At 49.7% G+C, this 21,293-nt stretch overlaps 1 long non-coding RNA gene across 6 annotated transcripts in view; it reads right to left on the bottom strand.

Annotated features, from left to right (window-relative positions):
* Positions 1-573: 573 nt before the first annotated feature.
* The window catches only part of LOC106781844 (uncharacterized), a 30,012-nt gene continuing 9,292 nt past the window's right edge, over positions 574-21,293 (bottom strand). For 2 of the 6 annotated variants that reach the window (XR_011427370.1, XR_011427369.1), the window contains exons 2-8: positions 8,434-8,554; positions 7,302-7,437; positions 5,979-6,049; positions 5,288-5,454; positions 4,075-4,232; positions 3,816-3,917; positions 574-2,328 (exon numbers count right to left, since the gene is read on the bottom strand). This is a non-coding gene — a long non-coding RNA (uncharacterized lncRNA). Of the gene's footprint in view, positions 2,329-3,815; positions 3,918-4,074; positions 4,609-5,287; positions 5,455-5,978; positions 6,050-7,301; positions 7,438-8,433; positions 8,555-11,580; positions 11,798-21,293 lie in introns of those variants that run through there. The other 4 variants (XR_011427374.1, XR_011427373.1, XR_011427372.1 and 1 more) reach the window with 3 other exon arrangements.

The raw sequence follows: 21,293 nt of genomic DNA, 5'->3' as shown, positions 1-21,293 counted from the left end.
GTCCTGGTCCTGAGGTAACACAATCTGTCACCTCAGGCAGGAGCCAATAGCAAGAACAGGGTTAGAATCATCATGTTTCCCCCTGTGAACTGCTGTGACCAAGAGAAGCACTTTCAAAGGGCAGCTGATAAAATTGCTGTTTTGACCCTCCTTTTAGCTGAAAACCAGACACCATCAAAATAGCTTTTCTTTTTATTAGCTGCATTATTGGAGAAATAGTTAGGGATTCATTTCATAATTGATTCTCCAAATAAAGATAATGTCTGTGGAGTAAGCAGGCAAGAGCTGAGCAAGGATGGATGTGTGTGTGTGTGTGTGTGTGTGTGTGTGTGTGCGTGTATTCGCCTGCCCTGTTGTGTGGCTGTGTCTCATCTCAGAGCACGTGGTCCCCTCAGACCCTCTCTTCAGCCTCCATAGACAAGACCACTTTGCCCCTCGGCCTCATGGAATGCAGAGCCATCCAAGCACGTGAGCCTTGATTTCAGCCTGAAAGCAGCAAGCTCTAGTGGAGTAGCCGCTATATTGACAGACCCCAGAAGGAATCAAAAGTTTAAAATAAAGTTATTCACTCACTTAGGTATTCAACAAATGTTTATTGAGGCCCAGATGAGGTGCTAGGTGCTGGGGATACAAAAGTCACCAAAAAGCTAGCCCCTGCCCTTACCCAGTGTATAAGCTGGCGGGAGACGCAGGCAGAAATCAAATAATCACATTAGCAAGAATAACTTACCCAGAAATAAAAAGAAGAAATTACCAAAGGCGATGGTAGCTTGGCTAAAAGGGTGGCAATGAAGATGGAGAGAAGAGAACAGGATGGACGGGTACTTAGAAGGTTAGACCAAGAACGCTGGTGACGCACGGGGCAGTGAGGGAGGGGAGTCAAGCACGATTCCTGGTGCCATTCACTGGGCTTGGGACCCTGTGGAAGGACCAATTGGGGGTGGAGGTGGTTACGAGTTTATTCTTGGGCATGTGAAACCCTGGGGGCCTTGGAGTCATCCAAGAGAGGTGTCAGATGAGTCACTGCAGTCTAGGTTTGAAGCTCCATGGAACAGTCTGCTCTGAAAATAGAAATTTGGGATACAGGTAATGATAGAAGCCCTGGCCGTGGATGCGGCTGAATCAGCAGAAAGGATGCATTGAGACGAGAACTGGATGCAGAACTAGGTCTTGGGGAGCTCTACCCGAGCTACCCCAGTAACAAGAGGTTCCAATGGTTTTGCCACCATGTCAGTGGTGTGATTTCCAGCTCTGCCAGTTACCCTGTGTGCACCCTGATCCAGTTACTTAAGCTGTCAGGGTCCCTCACCCCACACATTCTTTGTCAGCCTCGACCTCTCCCTTTTTACTGCCTCCTTACCCATGCCCCCTCCCTGCCTCAAACCCTCCTCCACTCCCAGCCCCCAGCCTGGCCCCTCAGTGGAAGGGAACAGGAGCCCGAAAGCCAGCTGTTTCCCTTCAGAGGGGTTCTCAGGCCTGGATGCTCCTTGGAATCACCAGGGAGTTCAACAAGGTCCTGATGCCCAGCCCCACCAAGAGACTGGTCTTGGTGGCCTGGGTGGTGTGCATTTTTCAAAGCTCCCCAGGTGACATTAATGTGCAGCCAGGGTTGAGAATCACTAGTTTAGAACCAAGAAAGCTGGGATTGCCCAAACTGGCAAAACCATTCCCTGGCTTGTACACGGCGCCATGACAGGAAGGGTTCTCAAGCATCGCAATTGGCAGCCCCAGGTGGGCTCCAGTGTCTCAAGACCATGACCATCTTTGACTTGGGAGGAGGGCATTCCTGGCCTCAGAATCGGGGATGTGTGACCCTTAGGGGCTGAGAGCCCAGACTTCGGTATCAGACAGCCTGAGTCCCAGCACCTTCTCTTACCGGTGTCTTAGTCCATTTGAGCTGCTATAACAAAAGACCATGAACTAGGTCTTTTATAAGGTCTTTTATAACTAGGTGTTTATAAGTCTATCAACAGCAAACATTTATTTCTCACAGTCCTGGAGGCTGGCAAGTCCAAAATCAAGGTGCCGGCAGGTTTGGTGTGGTGAAAACACTTCCTGGTTCGTAGCCTGTGCCTTTCGGCTGTGTCCTCACATGGTGGAAGGGGCCTGGGAGCTTTCCCCACGCTCTTTCACAAGGACACTAATCCCCTTCATGAAGGCCCTGCCCTCATGACCCAATCACCTCCCAAAGGCCCCACCTCCCAACGCCATCACATTGGTCATTAACTTTTCAACATACAAATTTGGGGAGGACACAAACTTCAATCAATGGCACAGGCCTTGGGATTTGGGCGATCATGGAAGCTTTCTGAGCTTCAATTTCCTCCCCTGTAAAAAAAGGAACATAGTAACCTGAAGTGTGGTATTGTCACAGGAGGGCCTGACTAGAGTCTCCATACACAGCACCCACTCGTAGAAAGCTCTCAACAAATCATTACAGGTGTAATTTTTATCAGCAGCAAAGTTCCTCCTACTTTCCATGGGCTCTCTCTCTTCCTCCTCCCCTCCTTTATTCTCCAGATACCCTCTTGTCTCCCCAATATGTTGAACAGTGCTATGGCCATAGGCCATGCCCAGCAAATAAAAATAATAATAGCTATCACTTATTATGTACCAATTGTATGTCAGACTCTTCACTAACGGTTCAGGCTTCAGCACAGATGCTCACATCAACGGCATGAGGCAACGACTATGAGCCCCCCTTCATGAGGTTCTGGGAGTTCAGGCCGTGAAGCGGCCACAGTGATGCAGGTGAGTGGTGGTGGTAATGCAGGCCTGTGTGCCTCTAGAGACTGAGCTCTCCCCGGTCCTTGTACTAGCACTGCAATACACTGTGGTTCACAACCTGCTTGTTGGTCCACTTGCACATTCAGATCATTGAAAAATCACAGAATCTTAGTTTAAACACCAGGAGGGGGCGTTAAACCATGCTGCGCAGGGCCCTGGTTCCATGGCGTACCCTGACATGCTTTGGGAAACACGTGGACTGGCTCTGAGACCTCCAGCCCCTACTTTAATGAGAGCAAACCCCACTCCCATCTATCAGGAAAATCACCAGTTTTACAGAGGAGGAAACTTCCAGTTACTTGGAGGCAGAGGCCTCCTCCTCCCAGAATGCAAATAACACATGACTTTCCTGGTGTGGAACTTACCCCACTGTGCCAAGCGGCCATTTCTGCAACCACAGGGGGCCTTCCTCTGCCTGGTGGGCTGCCATTAGGACGTGGGGGGGCGGGGGCGCCCACCCCACAAGCCAAGAGGCCTCCCTGCCCTGTTTGTACTCGATTCCCGGGTCACTCCTCTCAACCCCGCGACTGTGGGGTCAGAAAGCACAGGCCTGCACTGAGAGCCGGGTCGCCCTGAGCCGCAGGGCGCCCACTGGAGCCCCCTGTTTATTTTCCTTCCTGGACACTTTGGGGACTTGTGTTTGGAAACCTCCAATGAGGCTGGAATGAGAGTCCGCAGGAGAATGGACGGTCACCTCACAGGGGCCTGCTGGTGATTTGGAATGTCCTTTGGAAGGCTTTTTAATAAACTTTGTTTGCCTCTGCCTTGATGAGGAACACATTTGCCCGGGACCGTGCAGGGATGTTTGGTTTCGAGGCTTCCCTTTCTTGCCCTTAGAAGTTCTTGGTGGCAGTGGCTGCCTGCAGGCCCCTGGGACTCCCCTGTGGAGGGCTGACCCACCTCCAGCTTTGTCCCCGTAACTCTAGTCGTGCTGCACGCCTGGCCCCCAGCGTCCCCGATAAACTCCAGGGCGCAAAGTGCAGGCTCAGAAGGTTTGGAAAGTTCAACAGGAAGTAAGGGCCCATCACCTTTTTAAGAAGCTTCCAGGCCCAGCGCTGGAATTTGTTTTTTTAATCCATCAGGCAATGTCCCTTGGGCTCCCGCCTCTCCCGATCCTCTGCTTTTCCAGCCTACATCAATGGTGAGAATTAGTTTTAGGATCTTACACACACAGCAGTTCCTGGCCAAGATCCCCATTCTAAAGAGGAAAACACTTAGGAGCTCGTTCCTCCCACCGGGTTGATCTCCGAGGCAGGAGGGCAACCACCCCTGCTTTCCCAGACTCACCACGCGTGGAAGGGCCCCAAAACGCTGTGCTGAGCCGCTGCTGTTCACACATGTTCTATTTGGCCAAAAGGGGATGAACACTCCACCCCAAGCGCTCTGTGCTCTGGGGAAAGGGTGACAAGGCCACCCTGGCTGGTCCTCCTTCTTTCCTTTCGGCTCTGGTATGCACACGCAGAAAGGGTCCAGGCAAACGTTAGGTCAGTAGGAACTCGAGGTCAGGGCACAGGAAGGAGGCAGCAGGATAGAGCTTCTGCCCCTTTCTCCAGGGTGACTTCCATGTGGCCCAGCGTGTCAAATGCCCACCTTGACTGACCCATCTAGCAAAAATAACAGCCCAGAGAAGGGGCGGCAAGAAGCCCACTACAGTTCACTAAGACCAAAGCCTGTGACTTGCTGGGGGTTGGGGCGGCCAGAGGAAGAGGATCTTCCTGCCAGTCTCTGGAGTCACACAGGCCTGAACACCCAGCTCTGCTCCTTCCTGGCTGTGTGACCTGGGGCAAGTCGCTCAGCCTCTCTGCACTTCAGTTTTCTCATCTGTGAAATGGAGGTAGCAGTACTTTCCTTGATGGGTTGCTTTTACAGTTAGAAATAACATATGATGTGTATGTATACAAATGCATGGAAAAGACTCGGGAAGGACCAACACCAAAGTGGGGGGGGTGAAGGCTGGGGAGGGGAGTGAAGGTGGGAGAGACGGAGAGGGGCTTTCACTTTCACCAGGCAGATCAGGATAACAGCGTGAGGGGAGAGGCAGAGAGAAGAAAAGATGGGAATGTGTGTGTGCGTGCATGTGTATGGATGTGAGCATGTGTGTGGGTGTGAGTGTGTGTGTGGGTGTGATTTATTTTATAATTTGCTTGGTACATTGCACATAGTAAATGCTTAATAAATGGTAACTATTTTTACTCATGTTTTCCTCAAAAAGTGCTGGTACTTAGGGATGTGGTAAAGGCCCTGTCACCATCAAAAGCCCCATGGAGAAGGCCCTTTTGATTCTCACGAGGTACAGAGGAAGGAGTTTTGATCAAAGGGCCCCTAATCCCTTCTTTATTTTGGTTCAAAAACACCAACGGGAGAGGAAGCTGGATGTGTGGACACTCTGTGGGTCACTCTCTTGTTATGAAATCCGAGAGAGAGCAGTCCCTGCCTGGCCAGCAAATCTGCGGCCTCCCTTGCGGCCTCAGGTGGTGGCCCCTTTGGGCTGGACACTCACCGGGCCAGGCAGCCTCCCGATGCCATCCTGGAGGGGCAGTCCAGATATGCGCTACGAAAACACACCAGCAGCAGCCCGTTTCATAACATCACGTGTCCAAATAAATGGAGCTGTTGACTCAGGCTAATTAGATGAGGGGCCTTTCCCAAAGAGCAATCTGTGTGAGGCTAAGAAAAACAGGATTCTCGGCGGAATTAGGCTCCTAATCCCCGCTTCCCCGGCAGAGCCGCAGCCCTGAGGATCTGGGGGCCTCCCAGAGATGCCCTGTCAGGAGCTAGCAGAGGCTGCATTCCTGCTCTGCTGCCTGCCTCCAGGCTGGTTCATCCCTCCTGGGCAGGAAGATGGGGGCCTCGGGGCCTCAGTGAGGCCAGGACCCAGGCTGAGGGCTTCCCAAGGGCTGCACATCTGAGCTGTGGGCCGCTGGGGCTGACGAAGGAGCCCGACAATCCCTTCATCACCCTAGAGGAGCTTATCTGGACCCCAAGAGGTGGGTACCATCTCAAACTGTGGCCACCCAGGCTCACTTTCCAAGTAGAAATTGATTAAAGGCAGACATGGGTTTATGGGGAACACACACACACACAAACGCCACCAGCATGCAGAAAAACAAGAGGCAGGTGTGCTATGAGGCATCTACAAAGGAGCCAGCCACCTCACCAGGCCCACGGTATCCCACATTCACATCTCTTACCGTGGTGCCTGTGAGCAGGGACCTTGTTCAAGTCAGCTCTACACTCAGGGCTGGTCAGCATCCAGGGCATGCTGTGAGGACCAAATCAGAACATCTGTGTGAATGGCTGGCCTCTCGCCCAGCCTGCAGCAGTGCTGTATCAATGGTCTACCACCAGCCATGAGGCCTGTGGGGTGTGCAGAGTGGGAGGGAGATGTGCCCTCTGCCAGACCCAGGGGAGCTTATAAACTGGGGAGATGAGACAGACTTTAGAAAGGGGCCCAGACACCCTCAGCTAAGAACCAGGACAACTGGAGTTGAGAGGAGAGAAGGAGATCACAGCAAAGGTCAGAGAGGGCTTCCTGGAGGAAGCGAAACCTCCAGTGGACCACGAAGGGATAGGCGGGATTTGGAAATGTGGGGAGCATAGAGGACAACATTCAGGTGGCGGAACAGCAAATGAGAACCAGAAAAGAGCCCAGCAGTAGCAGAAAGTCTGCAGGGGGCGCCAGCAGGAGAGGAGGTTGGCTTGTTGAAGGAGACAGGCAGCAAGCAGCTGGGCCCCTAGGTGGGTCAAAGAAGACCCTTGATGAAGGTACTGGGGCCCGAACAGGAAGTTCTGCATCAATCAGACCTTTTACCTCACTGACTGCCATGCACAGCCAACTCAGTCCTGCCTCCTTGCTTTCACTCTGTTCCTACCACCTCTAACGCCTCCTGAGACTTATCCTCTCATCTGTCCCCTCACGTACCTACGTCTTACCTTCCCCAGAAGCCTTCTGCATGGGAAAAGCATGGGTTTTGGAATCAGTCATCGGGCTTGAATAAGTCATTTAACTTCAAGAGACCTCATCTGTATACTCATACTTGGTTCTCTTTAAATGGGGAAAATGTCTACCTCCCCATGTCTGTCCTGAGGATGAAATCAGATAAAGTATGCAGGGTGCCTAGTGGGTGCCTGACACACAGTAGGTTCTTGAAAACGTTTGGGGAATGAATGGATTTTAAGCCACGTAACGTCCAAACTTCCCTCCACTCTACACAGAAAGTGCCTCTCTCCATCCTGTGAGACCCTGATCTTCTTCTTTCCTCCTCACACTTGCTGTTGTAGGCTCCCTTCTCTGAGCCTAACCAACTCCCAGGAGGCCCAGTTCAAGGCCCAGCCTGGCATCACATGGCCTCCTGATAGCACACCCAACATTGTGAGTTGCTCTCTCAGAGGGCATATCTGGCTTTCCACTCCTCGGGGACAGAGAACATTCCACCTTTCCTTGAATCCTTCCCAGCACCCAAGACAAAGCTGGGCACACACTGCATGCTGGGGAGGGGCTGCTGCTCAAATACCTTCAAGGGCCAGGCAGGTGACATCAATGAGGGATGCAAGCCTGGTGGCACACATGAGGGCATGGTGGGGCCTGTGGCAAGCTGGAAAGTCTTGCTGTATGTTGATTGGTTGATCAAATGGCACAGGGAAGAGGCTCTGCAGAGACAGAAATACTGGGTCACTTGCTCGCCGGGGGACTGTAGCCAACTGGCTTCCCCTCCCTCTGGACCACAGGGACACTGTCTGTCCAAGGAGGCCAAGAAACCCTGCCAAGGCAGTGCTCAAGCTGTGAAGAAGATCAAACCAGTCAGTACTTATGGGAACACTTTGAAAACCTGAGGTTCTGTGCCTGAGGGACCAGGTTCACAGGCCCTAACATTTTGCCCAAACCGGGCCCCCAATCTCAGATGATCAGGAACAGGTGTATGGTTAGGGGAGCTTAAAAGGTCCCTCCTGCCCTGCTGGGAGCCACCTTCTATCTCCCCAGGATCTCTGGCAGCCCTGGCTCCACAAGGGGGTGGTAATTGGGTCCCTCTGGAAAACAGCAGAGCCGGCTTAGGGCAGCTGGAGGCGGCAGAAACCCTATCCCCTCCAGGGCCCAGACATTCTCATCAGCATCTTTCCCGCCTGCCAGCAGGGCCTGCAGCTTCCTGGGGCCACCTGGATCCTGGCCTCCCCTGTTCCCATGGCTCCCTGCTGCTCCCCGCTACTGCCCTGGCAGAGGCCAGTGACCGGAGGTGCCCCAGGGTTGTCTTCCCTCCAAGGTCTTGGTGGCAGCTGCCAAATGGCACAGAGACCTCCTCAACCACCCAGCTCCAGCATCCCTCTCAACTCCCGGGGCAGGGGGGCACTCAGCCCCCACCTGTGGCCCAGCCTGACCCCAGACATTGAGGCCAGCTGTCGTCTGTCACCAGGAGCACAAGCTGCCTGTGAACAAGTGTGCTCATGGCTTCACATCAAAGATGATGCTCTGAAAGTTACCAGAGCTCAAGCACCTGCTACTTGCCCGGCACTTTCCGAGTACTCCCAACAGCTCCGAGGGGCAGTGTTATTGTACCCATTTTTCAGATGGGGAAACTGCAGCTCAGGGAGGTTAGGTAATGTGCCAAGATGCAGGAAAAGAGTTCACCCCCAGTTCTGACTAAACACTACCTCCTTGTGCTGTCAGAATGCCTCACGTGTTCACTTCACAACATCGCCTGAGCACCGACGACGTGTATTTCTGGTAGAGCACAGAGGAGAGGATGGTGCACAAAACAGATATGGTCCCCGCCTGTGTGACATAAGGAGTAAGAGGAGAAATGACACTAAAGGTCACATCAGAGAAATACAACAGTGTGAATAGCGATAGATGCTGTGGGGAACTGGACCAGGAGGCTCCACCTGGTGTGGGGGTGAAGGAAGGCTTCCTGGAGGCAGGGGGGCCCTGAAGGAGGAAGCAATGTTAACTAGGAGAAGCCAGGGTGCCCAGGGGCAGGTGGGCATAAGGGGGTGCTCCCAGCCACAGAGAACAGCGTGACTTAGGAAGGAGGATGACAGGAACTGGAGCGCCACCAGGGTGGCTGCAGTGCAGGCAGCCCAGGAGAGCTCCTCAGAGGAGGCAGCGGGCCACAGGGCCAGACCACTCTGGACTTTATAGGCTGCTGTCAGGATTTGCTATTGCTCCAAGAAGCCTGAAGAAGCCACTGGAGGAGCAAGGGCAGCAGGTTGGCATATTTCTAGACCCACCTGGGCTGGAGCGTGGAAGTGGATGGTTTATACACACACACACACACACACACACACACACACACACATACACACACAGGCCTCCTGCCCGTGCCAATTCAATCACCCCCCTCCTAGAGTCAGGGCTCCTGTGGGCCAGGCTAGAGTCCTTGTCATGCCCATCTCAGGTCAGGAACCCAGCGAGCTACGCTGAACAGAAACATCCCAACCCCGAGTCCCACCTGAGTGAGGAGAAGCCTGTCACCTAGCCAGGAGAGAGGACAGCAGGTCCCAAAGACCGGGTGCCTGAAAGCAGGGTCCCTCGAGGTCCACAAAGTGTGAAGCTGAAAACCTTCCATGTGTACAAAATAACCTTGCTGGTTCACTTTTCCTGCAGACTTCAATGTCTCTATCTTCCTCAGACCAACTGACTGCCATCACCATTAAAACTCTGTACCACCCGAGTGTTCATTATCCTATTCTTTTCATTTTTCTCTATGTTTAAATTTTTTTTAAAAAAAGAAGGTGCGAGGGACCTGTATTACCTCAGTGGAGGGCAATTTGGCAATAGCTGTCAAAATTACACGTACATGGATGCTTTAATACAGCAATTCCACCTCTAAGATTATACTCACACACATGCAAACTTAGACATATTTTTTGAAGTTCTGCAGGAGGATCCTGCACACATATCTGTTTCTAAATGCTAAAGCAGCTCAAAAGGATACACAACAAGCTGGTAATATTGGACGCCTGTGAAGAGGAACTGGCTGGTTAGGCAACGGGACAGGAAAGACGTTTTAAATTGGAACAACGTGTCTGTACCTATTCAGTAAACTGGGATACATACGCACAGCGGAATACTACTCAGACATCAACAGGAATGAACGGATGCACTCAACAACACAGAAGAGTCTATAAAACATTACGCTGTGCAACAGAAGCCAGATACAAAAGACAACGCACCGTATAATTCCGCTTATTTGAATCTCCAGGAAAACAAATCTAATCTATAGTCATAGGAAGCAAATCATTGGTTTTCCAGGGCTGGGGCGGGGGAGGAGACTGATGAAGAAGGCACGAAAGAACTTTTTGGGGTTTGGAAACGTTCTACATCTTGAGTGAGGTGTTCATTACATGGGTTTTAAAAGCATCAAAACTTATCAAAATATACACTTAAAATGGGTGCATTTTATTGTATGAAAATTATACCCCAGTAGAGTTGACTTTTTTAAAGAGAAAAATATATGTGTGTGATATAAATCAATAAATGGGAAGTTTTTAAAGCAAGAAAAACCCAGTATTGAGGGTCCAATGGGAAAGGCAGTTCCCCAGCAATCCCGACCTCACCCAGAAAGCGGTGGTTAGAAGAACTCCTTGCTCAAATCTGCCTGCCTGTCTGCACCCAGTAAAATTTTTATTTTAAGAAGCAGACTTTCTTTTCTCAATCTAACAAATAATCTTGAGAATCAGAGGTGGACAGAAGCGAACCCACGGGCGGCCCCTGCTCCTGACTGCTGCACGTGTCTCAGCAGCTGGTCTCTGGCCCAGGAGCTCGAACGGGCACTGCTCACAAGGGAGGGATCAGCCCTTCCCCCAGGCCACAGTTTCGTAGCCCTGGAAGGAATCCTAGCGGTTCTCCCGTGGCAAGGTCCATGCAGTCATCCCCACAAGACGTGGCCCAACATTCAGAGCAGGCTCTTCCCCACTGCCCAGCCGAAGCCACCATCCCATCTCCCGCTAACACTTGCTGTACCCCCAGAGCACCAACCATCTGAGCAGATGGCCACGACAGAGTTCTGCTGTCCCTTCAGTGTCAGGATGCTGATGCCAATCTGGACATCAGACTGGCAGAGGAAAAGATTCACACCTGAGACTCTGCTGACAGAAGCCAGGGAGCAGCCACAGGGACCACAGGCTCCGCCCAGTATCTGAGACCAGGGCCAAGAGGAGGGTAGCCATGGGCTATCCACAGAAGCTAGGATTCCCATCCCCTCTCTCCCCTCCTTTCCCTCTCCCCCATAAAAACATGTTTATATTATTCTCAGCAAATAGAAATATAGATATTTATACACATATATTTTATAAATAATACATATTATTTCTATTATAATATACTCTATATACTGTCATTAAACATATATTTATATGATATATCATTTATTTTACATATATGGTATACATCTATATACCACCCCTGACCCCTGAACATCCCTCTAGCTATGACTCTCTCTCCTCACTTTTCATCTACTCATCTTAAGAAAATTGTCTGTGTTCCTTCTTTGCACTTCCTCATCTCGCTCAACTAATTGCAATCTGGCTGCTACATTACTCCCCTCACTCCCATGACATAGAAACTGGTCAAAAAATGATATTTATAAAAATGTTCATAGCAGCTTTATCATTGATATCCAAAAACTGAAACAGCCCAGGGGTCTAACAATAGAAGACTGGATAAACTAACCACGTTATAGGCAAACAATGAAATACTCCTCAGCAATAAAAAGGAGCAAACTGCTGGTACACACACAATACAAATGAATCTCAAGATGGGTATGCTGAATGAAAGAATACTGACCCAAAAGAGCATACCTGGCAAGAATCCATTTACATGAATTTCCAGAACAGGCAAAACTAGTCCTTGGGGGGAAATATCAAGAGTGGTTGCCTCTGGGTAGGTGCAGGGTTGACTGGGAAGGGGCGGGAGGAGGGAACTCCCGCAGAAATGATCGTGTTCTGTGTCTTGATGTAGATTTGCATTATACAGGTGTATGCATTAGTCACAGAGTTGATATTGGCTCATTCGTGGCTAGGGAAAAAAAAGAACCATAAACAAATATTCAGCTCTAGTTAATGATGTGCATGCTGGCTGCTTAAGGATAAAGTATACTAATGTCTGCAACTTATTTTGAAATGCATCCAAATATAAGATGGATAGTTGGATTAATAGGATGGGTAAGTGGACAGATATATAATAAAGCAAATATAGCAAAATGATAATTGTAGAATCTGAGTGGATAGTATAGGTATTATGCTGGAAGATTTTCATAATGAAATGACGGAGGGAGGGGATCATTATCAATAACTTCCTAAGTGCTACATTAAACAGAATCAGAGAAACCTGGGCTCAAATCTTGATGTCTGATCTTGGACAAGACTTAAACTTTGCAAGTCTCACTGTCTTAATGCGTGAAAAGAAGGTGATAAATAACATCTGTGTCATGGAGTTCCTGCAAGGATGATACAAGAGAACATATGCCAGGAGCTTGGAAAGGTACATTGTGACCCGAAGCTATTAAAAAAAAAAGAGTCCTCCATCATAAACTCACAGAAATTCTAGATTTAAAAATAACTAATAAAAAGTATCCATTTTCTTCAACTTCTAGCTCTCAAGAAAGAGAAATCCCTAGATACCAGAAATAGAGGGAACTGAAAGTGCATGAGCTGACATTGAAACCCCAGATGGGGGCAGAGGGCTTCTAGACTGGAAAACACCCCTAGAGGCAAGGAGCTTCAGCTCTAGCCTGCTTACAGGGACAAGGGGCAGACCTTTGGGATCACTCAAGTCAAGTTAGGAGTGAGAATCCTGCATGAAGTCCTCTGGATCTCTGAAGAGTGGCACACTTAGTGAGAAGAGCTTTAGAAAAACTCCCCACCAGCCCAGTGACACAGCAATGCAGCTTGTTTCTTCCTGTTCTCCCAAGAGAAATCAAACACCAAGCTTGCAACAGGGGATGGTTTCGAGCTGGACTTACACCCCCCCACATTGTGCAGCAATCCCAAGTCAAAAAATTAACAAATAAAAAATAGATCCCAGGCTGGTGATACCTCCAGGGCACCTAGCAAAGCCAAAATAAAACTTCTCTGTAGGGTCATTCGTACAACTTGGGCAGTACAGGATTCCCACAGAGAAAGAAATCACCAAGGAAAATGACAAACCATACAAAGAAAAGTTTACCATGAGCTAGAATTTTCAGACACAACGAATAGGAGAAATGGCATCCCAAGAGCTTCTGATAATTGGACATTCTGAAAGACTATAAGATAAGTATATTTAAACTAATAAAAGAGAAGAAGTAAAAATCATAATGAAATACCAGGCAGATTTTTTAAAGAACTAAATAAAACTTCCAGAAATGAAAAAATATAGCCATCAAAATTAAAATTTTAATGGATGGGTAAAATTATAGATTAGATGGAGCTGAAAAGAGAATTATTGAATTAGAAAGCAGCTATGAGGAAATCATCCATAAGATTGTACAGAGAGATAAAACAATGGAAAGTACAAAAGACAATTAAGGGAAAAAGAAGACAGAATGAGAAGGTCCAACAAATTTGTAATAGAAAAGAACAGAAAGAATGGGGAAGAGGTAATATTAAAAGATATAACAGCCAAGGATTTTCAATAATGATGAAAAATATGAATCTTTCATCATTATTGAAAATAAGGATGAAGCAATCCCCAAGCAAATAGTATAAAAACAATGCATGCCTAGATATATCATATTACAATGCAGAACACCAAAATAAAATCTTAAAAGTAATTAGAGAGAAGAGACACATCACCTACGAAAGAACAATTAGACTTACCACAGACTTCTCAACTGCAACTACCGATGCCAGAAAATAAGAGAATATTCTAAGTATCTTCCATGTACCAAGCAAAAATGTCAACTTCAGTGTTCTCTACCCAGCTATATTATCATTTAAGAGGGAGAATGAAATAAAAATATTTTAGCAAAAGACTTAATACCCACAGGCCTTTGGTGAAAGCACTATGAAACTGTACTGCAGGAAGAAGGAAATTGAACTCAAAGCAAAGAAAATGCAAAAGTGGGTAACTCTAAACAAGCGCTGACTGTGAAAATATGCAGGTAACAGTGATAATGGCTTAGCTCATAGTAAGTGCTTGACAAATGTCTACTGGTTGGTGATTCCTGATTGTGCACACCTCTTCTGAGACAATTCTGCATATGTTTGGGGCATGAACTCAGAAGCACTTCAGCTCATGGCTGTCTCATTCCATTTCCTTCTTAATTTCAGGATGTTTCATCATTTCTGGTTTGCCAAGAGTATCCCTTCATAATTGAAGTGCAACTCATATTATTTTATCTTTCGAGTTTTTGCCATGTTTTGTTGGTGAGGGAGGGAAGGCCAGTTTGGGTTCAGTCTACCATTTTGAAACTCCACTCAATAAATTTTTATTGAACTAGAAGAAAGAGTTCCCACCCCTCTGGTAGTGCACCCAAGAAGAACAGTCCTCAATGGCTGCCAAACTCTAGCGTAGTGAGATTCTTACATGGTGACTCAGGGCTCCTGGTATAAGTGTTCTAACAACCTGAACAAAGCCTGAGAAGTCACACAGTGTCACTTCCACTGAACCACACTGGTCAAGGTAGTCACAAGGCCACCCAGATTCAAGGGGAGGGGACACAGACCCTGCCTCTCAATGAGAGGAGTGTCACAGAATTTGGAGGCCATATTTTATGCTTTTTTGGAGGGGGGGGGAGGTTAGGAAGATTGGCCCTGAGCTAACATAAGTTGCCAATCTTCCTCTTTTTTTTTTTCCTCCCAAAGCCCCAGTACATAGTTGTATATCCTACTTGTAAGTCGTTCTAGTCCTTCTATGTAGGATGCCACCACAATACGGCTTGATGAGCAGTGCGTAGGTCCGCACCCAGGATCCAAACCGGAGAACTCCGGGAGTGTGCAAACTTCACCACTGGGCCACAGGGCCACTCCCTGGAGGCCACATTTTATTTTATTTTATTTTCTTAGATTGGCACCTGAGCTAACATCTATTGCCAATCTTCTTTTTTTTCTTCTTCTTCTTCTTCTCCCCAAAGCCCCCCGGTATATAGTTGTATATTCTAGTTGTGAGAGCCTCTGGTTGTGCTATGTGGGATGGCGCCTCAGCATGGCCTGATGAGCAGTGCCATGTCTAAGGCCAGGATCCAAACCGGAGAAACCCTGGGCCACCAAAGTAGAAGGTGCAAACTTAACCACTCGACCACAGGGCCAGCCCCAGAGGCCATATTTCAAAACTATCACTTGCAATTATAACACAGCTGAAATTTGGTGCAACTACAAGGCGGGAGGTAAAGAACAAGTAACAACAACAATGAGATCTGTAATTTATTGAGCACATACTATGTTCTAGACACTTTACTTCCATATTTCATTTATCCTTACATCAAACCTGTGAGATACTTAGGAATAACACCCCGCTCTTACAAAGGAGGACTCTGCATCTACAGAGTTGGTGTGAATTCCCAAGGTCATACAGCTAAGGGGGGGTCACGTTCAAATCCAGGGCAGCCGCACAGCAAGGCCATGCTTTTGCCTATTCTGCTATACTGATTCCTAAAGTTGCTGAGCAGTGACAATTGACTCCAGTCCTCGCTCACTGAGGCTGCCTCTGAGGAATTCAAGCTTGGAGCCAGCCACCAGGAGAGGGAGGTGGCACCCCGAGCGGGGCTTCCTGTATAAACAGGAGGCGTATGGGAAGCGGCACTGTGGTGCTGGGACAATGGGCAGCGAGCAGGCAGGGGCCCCTGTCTCCGGTGGGTGCTCAGGGCTGCGGGCAGCCGGGCAGGAACAGCTGGGGCCCTGACTCCCTGACGCCCGGCCCAGGAGAGGAACTGCCCCTCTCGTGGCTTTCCCAGGAGGAAGTTCCCCACTGCTTCTCGGGAAGCCCTTCCCATCACAGGCCTCGGCTGTGCCTAGACCTCCTCTTTCTTCTTCAGGAGCGTGTTGTCTTTAGGACTAATCTGGGATACAGGCCTCCTCTGAAGTCCCCGTGGCCTGGAGGCCTGGAGGGTGTGGGCAAGCCGGGCCAGGCTCAGATGCCACTCCAGGAGGCAGCCACCACTGAACATGTGGTAAGAAAAAAACCAGAGGGCAGTAAAAAAAACAAAAAAACCAGGACACGTAAAGCAAAACGATCTGATGTCACATCCCAGCTCCAGTTCTAACCAGTTGTGTGTCCTCGGGCAAGCCACTTCACCTCTCTGAGCCACAGTTTCCACATTTGTAAAGCGGGGAAAATAATATCTATCTGAAAGAGCTGAAGATTAAATAAGATAACGTGTGTAAAGTAGCCAACACCTAGAAAGACTTGCAGAAATAGTAACCTTGAGTATTTAAAGCACCTAAGAAGCCCCCCACCTTCGGCCCACAACTAGTCTACTGCTGCATCTGAACCTTCACCATCAGTGGGACTGGGTCACCTCTGAAATACCAATTACCCCTTGGAGGGGGACAAACACCGCAGGCCTGGGAAGCCAGGGCAGGTGGATCTGAAAGAGGATCCAGAGCAGACCCTGACCACTGCCCTCCCAGGCGTCCACACCACCACACACTCCTGTTACCTCTCACTTCTGTGGCTAGGCCTGCTCACTCACTTCTCAGGCTCCACCACCTCTACCCATCTCTTTTCTTAAATGTTCTCTCCTCTCTCTCTACACCCTCCCTGGGTGACTTCATCCCATCCCATCTATAAATTAATGACTCTCAAACCTCTCTCCGGAGTCCCGTTCTCCATGTCCAACTGCCTCCCAGACATGTCCTCCTGGATATGCCGTGCACAGCCCTCAAATGCACCGTATTCCACACAGATAATCATCTCACCCAAGAATCCTGCGCCTCCAGCCTTCCGTATCTTGGGGAACGGCCACACCTACGCCCCGCTGACCCAGCCAGAAACCTGGGAGTTGTTCCGACTCCTCCCTCACTCCCACTCGGCTCAGTCACCACGTCTCACACATTCCACTTCCTGAAGGTCTCTCCAGGTGTGCTCTTCTCTCCACCTTCCGGCTCCTTCCTTAGTGCAGGCCCGTCATCTCTGACGCGGACTCTACTGCAGCTGGAGTCATCTTTCTAACACGCAAACTCGCCCCTTCACTCCCCTTCGACACCCCTAAAGGCCTCAGCATAAAGTCCAAGTCTCCCAGCGAGGCACCCTAGGCCCTCAGCGGTACAGACCTTGTGGACTTGTCCAGCCTCGTCTCCCAGGGCCCAATACCCCTCCCCAATGCTGGGCACCGCCAAACGCAGCCGCTAGCGCCCCCTGAGAGCACCATCCCCTCCCTCAGGTCTGGGCCTTTACACACAGGCTGCTTCTTACTGGAGTGCCTTCCCCACACCTTCCCTGGCTCTTACGCATCCCTCAAGACTCAGCCCCAGAGGCACCTCCTCCAGGAAGGCTTCCCCCATCACAGTACTCATCATACTAAACTGCATTTGTCTGTCTGCCCATCCGACTCCCCACTAAACTGCACTGCCCCGCGGGCAAGAACAGGCTGCCTCTCCAGATCTCCAGGCCCAGCACGGGCCCAGTGCAGAGGTGGCGCCTGGCAGGGCTCACGGGAACGCGGGAAGGAACGTTTAGGACCGAGGGTGCTGAAGGCCGTCCTGCGAAGGAGGGCGCGCAGCAGGCTCCAGCACACTCACATGTGCCCTGGAAGGTTCCTCCTCCCAGACGGCTCATGCAGTTCAAAGTTTGCAAACGATTTCGCCTCAAAGCCCCAGGAGCCAAAGAAAATCTGGTGGAATCTTAACAGCAAGCCCCTCCCAGACCTGAAAAATGGAGAATTACCACGGAGCATTCGGTCAGCACAGACTGCCACGGACAACAGGCATCCTGTGTGGACAGTCTTCCTAAGGCTCCGCCCTGAGCGATTAAGGAGAGACCATCCCTGGACATATAAACAATGTCTCACAACCTTCGTCAAGCCCCAGAACGCGTGGGCCCTGGCTTCTCACAGAGAGTTGGAACCAAGGCAGCCACGCCTGCCCTTCACGAGGCGCTGGCCTCCGCACACAAGGTGGTCCCTCTGCCTGGACTCCACCGCGGCTCCAGGCCGCCCTGCCTGAAGATGCCTTAGCGACCCCTGCCTTTGGCCTTAAATGCCCCTGTTAACCGTCTCCGGAGCTGCGGGCGGCCCACCGTGTCGGGCAGATGCTCTGCGCTTCCCGGACGGGCGGCCGAGGCTTCGCGGGGAGCAGCGGGGGCCCGGGGAGTGCGGGGGGCGCGGAGCGGGCAGGACAGCGCGGAGGGTGCGCGGGGGGCAGGATGGCTCGGGGGGCGCGCGGAGCGGGCAGGACGGCACGGCCACGGTGCCCGCGCTGGAGGGGCCTGCGCGCCCGCTCGCTCAGCTCCCCGCCGGCTTCCTGCGCCGCCCGCCCGCCGGAGGAGATAACACCCGCCGGCCCGACCACCGCCGGCCGCTGCTTCCGGCGGGCCTGGAGGGGAGCGGCGCCTACAAAGCGAGGAAGCCCCCAGGCTCTGAGGAGCCCCGCTTCCGGCCGACGGGATGGATGCGCGGCGCTCCGTCAGCGCCCCCCACCCGAGGCACGCGTCAGCCTGGCACACCCGAAGCTGAGCCTTCCTTCCTCCCTCCAAGTGCTGGCGAGCATGCCGACAGGCTTTTCCTTAGAGCCCTCCAGGATCACCCCCTATCCTGAATCCCCCTCCTCTTCACGCTGACGCCTCATTATCCCTGAATACACACATAGGGACATCTAACACTTGTCCTAGATTCTCTCCCACCCGCAGTTTCTACCTCTCACAGAACTATAATTAAATCCTGGACTGATTCATACTAAAGTGTCAGTGACTAATACATTTGAATGTTTAATCTTTTCCCAGAGTAAATATTCACCTAAAAGAAAGAAGCACTAAATGTGGAATCCTAGACACTCATTCAACAAACATTTTCTGCAAGACATACAGATACATCAGGCATTAAAAATACAAAGATGATAAGAATACAGCCACTGCCCTCGGGGAGTTCAGTCTAGTAGGAGACAGACAAGCTAACAAATAAATTACAACAGAAGGTAATAATTGCTGAGATAGAAGGAAGCACAGACAAAGTGCCATGGGAGCCCAAATACCCAGCCCAGGCTGCTGATGTAGATTACTGGGCCAGGGAAGATCTCCAAGAGGAGGTGACCCTTGAGCAGACTTGAAGGATGAACAGCAAGCAGCTGAGAAGACATTGACAGGCAAGTCATCTTTACCACGTCCAGGTAGGGCAGCCTAAAGGTCCACGTGACCAAGGATGCACCCCTAGTTTGGGGTGAGTGGAGGGGTGTACGGAGCACAGAGCACCCAGAACAGGGGCATGCCCAGGTGGCCAAACGGCATGTTGAAGGTGGGAGGCATGTGCCGCTCACCTTCAGAGCCCAGCCTCTGGCTTATAGTAAACACCTCGGAAATGCTTGTTAATTACACCCAGCGCTTACTCACCTATTGTGGATCAAGTGTGTGTTGTTTCTCTTCCCAATCAGACTGAGGAAAACTCTTCAAGGGCAGAAACTAGGTCTTTCTCAAGTCCACCAGACCACTTGGCACATACCTGGGGACCTCACAGGTACACAGCTGAAAGGGCCCCCTGATTAAAGCAATAACATGCTGTCCTCTGTCCCCCGGCACCTGCAGTGGCATTGCTGGGCACCTCAGCCCTACTGTAGCCTCTTCTGGGGTACCTGACCTTCACTGCCAGGCCTCCCCATGTTACCCAGTCAGAGATCTCGCCTTTCTCCCTCTTCCCTCCTATGGCACCTGTGTCTTGGGCTGCCGAGCTGTGTACAGGCTGTATATTGTTACCTGGAGCTCCCTGTGGGCAGAAATCATGCATCACTGCTCTCTGCATCCCCACACCCAGACAGCCAGTGCAGAGAAGAGGGATATGACAAATGTGTGTGAAGAAATGAATGATGGGATTGGGGAGTTGGTGCATTTGTTCATTCCTTCTTTCTTTCTTTTCCTCCTTCCTTCTTTTGGCTGGAAGACACTCCCTAATATATTTCAGGACCCACAAAATCAGCCATGTCCTAAATGATCACTTAGCCCCTTTGTCATTGTCATTAAATATAAGAAGAATCCGTCATTCATCCTGCTGTTCCTTCACAGACCCCACCTCACGGCAATCAGATGGTTGATGGGAGAAGTTTCTCTTGGTGGAAGAGTTCAGTTAACTAACAAAGAAAGAATGATTGAATTAAAATATCACCAGTTTGCTAATGACCCTAATGAATAATGGCTCCAGGCAGTGATCATCAATGGCTGTTAAAAATCAAACGAGAAAAAGCTAGACATGCTGGAACTACATAATGCCAGTGGTGAAGAGTTCTTGCCAAAACAGCAAACCAGAACTAACCAAGGCTCTGGATCTGCCAGCGCCCAGGACATGCAGAGGACAGAGGAGCCTGTTACCGGATGCCACAGGGATGCACTCGGCAAAGTCCAGGCTGCGAGAAACTGTACCACAACTATCTGTACAGATATATTGGAAGGAGGAAAAAAGAGAGGAGAGAGATCTACAGATGAAAAGAGACTTGAGACATAGTAACCAAATGTAACGTACGGATCTTGTTTGGATCCTGACTCAAACAAATCAACCATAAAATCCTTCCAAGACTACTGAGAAAATTTGAACTTTAACTGTGAACAGTAGGCCCTTATCCAAGGGAGATACATTCCAAGACGCTCAGTGGACACCTGAAACCATGAATAGTTATCGAACCCTATATATACTGTTTTTTCCTATATATACATTCCTATGATAAAGTTTAACTTACAAATTAGGCACAGTAAGAATTAACAATAACTAATAAAATAGAACAATTTTAACAATATGCTGAAATAAAAGTTATGTGAACGTGGTCTGTCTCACGCATTTAGTATTTTCAGACTGAGGTTGACTGCGGGTAACAGAAACCCTGGAAGGCGAAACCACGGGGACGACACATTTGATACACCAAAAAAATCACTCTCAGTTTTTAGGTATGATGATCATATGGTGGCTATGTTTTTTTTAAGTGCCTATATTGAGGGATATAAACTCATATATTTACAAGTGAATAGTAGATATGATGTCTGAGATTGGCTGCAAAAGAATCTAGTGGGGGATGGGTGAAGAAATGGGTGGGGATATAGAAGAAACCAGATGCGGCTTCATTAGACTATTCTCTCTCCTATTTTATAAATTCGAAAGGTGCTACAATAACAGGTTAAAAACAAAGAAATCAAAGACACAGTCATAATAATATTAATAACTATGATTGCTGGGTTCTTTGTGTGTTTGTTTTGCTGAGGAAGATTCTTCCCGAGCTAACATCCATGCCAGTCTTCCTTTGTTTTGTATGTGGGTTGCCACCACAACATGGCTGCCAACAAATGATGTAGGTCTGTACCTCAGAACCGAACCCAGGCCACCACAGCAGAGCAAACTGAACACAACCACTAGGCCACAGGGCTGGCTCGCTGGGGGTTTTTTAGTGCTTCCTCTGTGCCAGAT

This window comes from Equus caballus, chromosome 16 (assembly GCF_041296265.1).
Source record: "Equus caballus isolate H_3958 breed thoroughbred chromosome 16, TB-T2T, whole genome shotgun sequence".
Lineage (NCBI taxonomy): Eukaryota > Metazoa > Chordata > Mammalia > Perissodactyla > Equidae > Equus > Equus caballus.
This window is presented reverse-complemented; position numbering and strand designations above follow the sequence as displayed.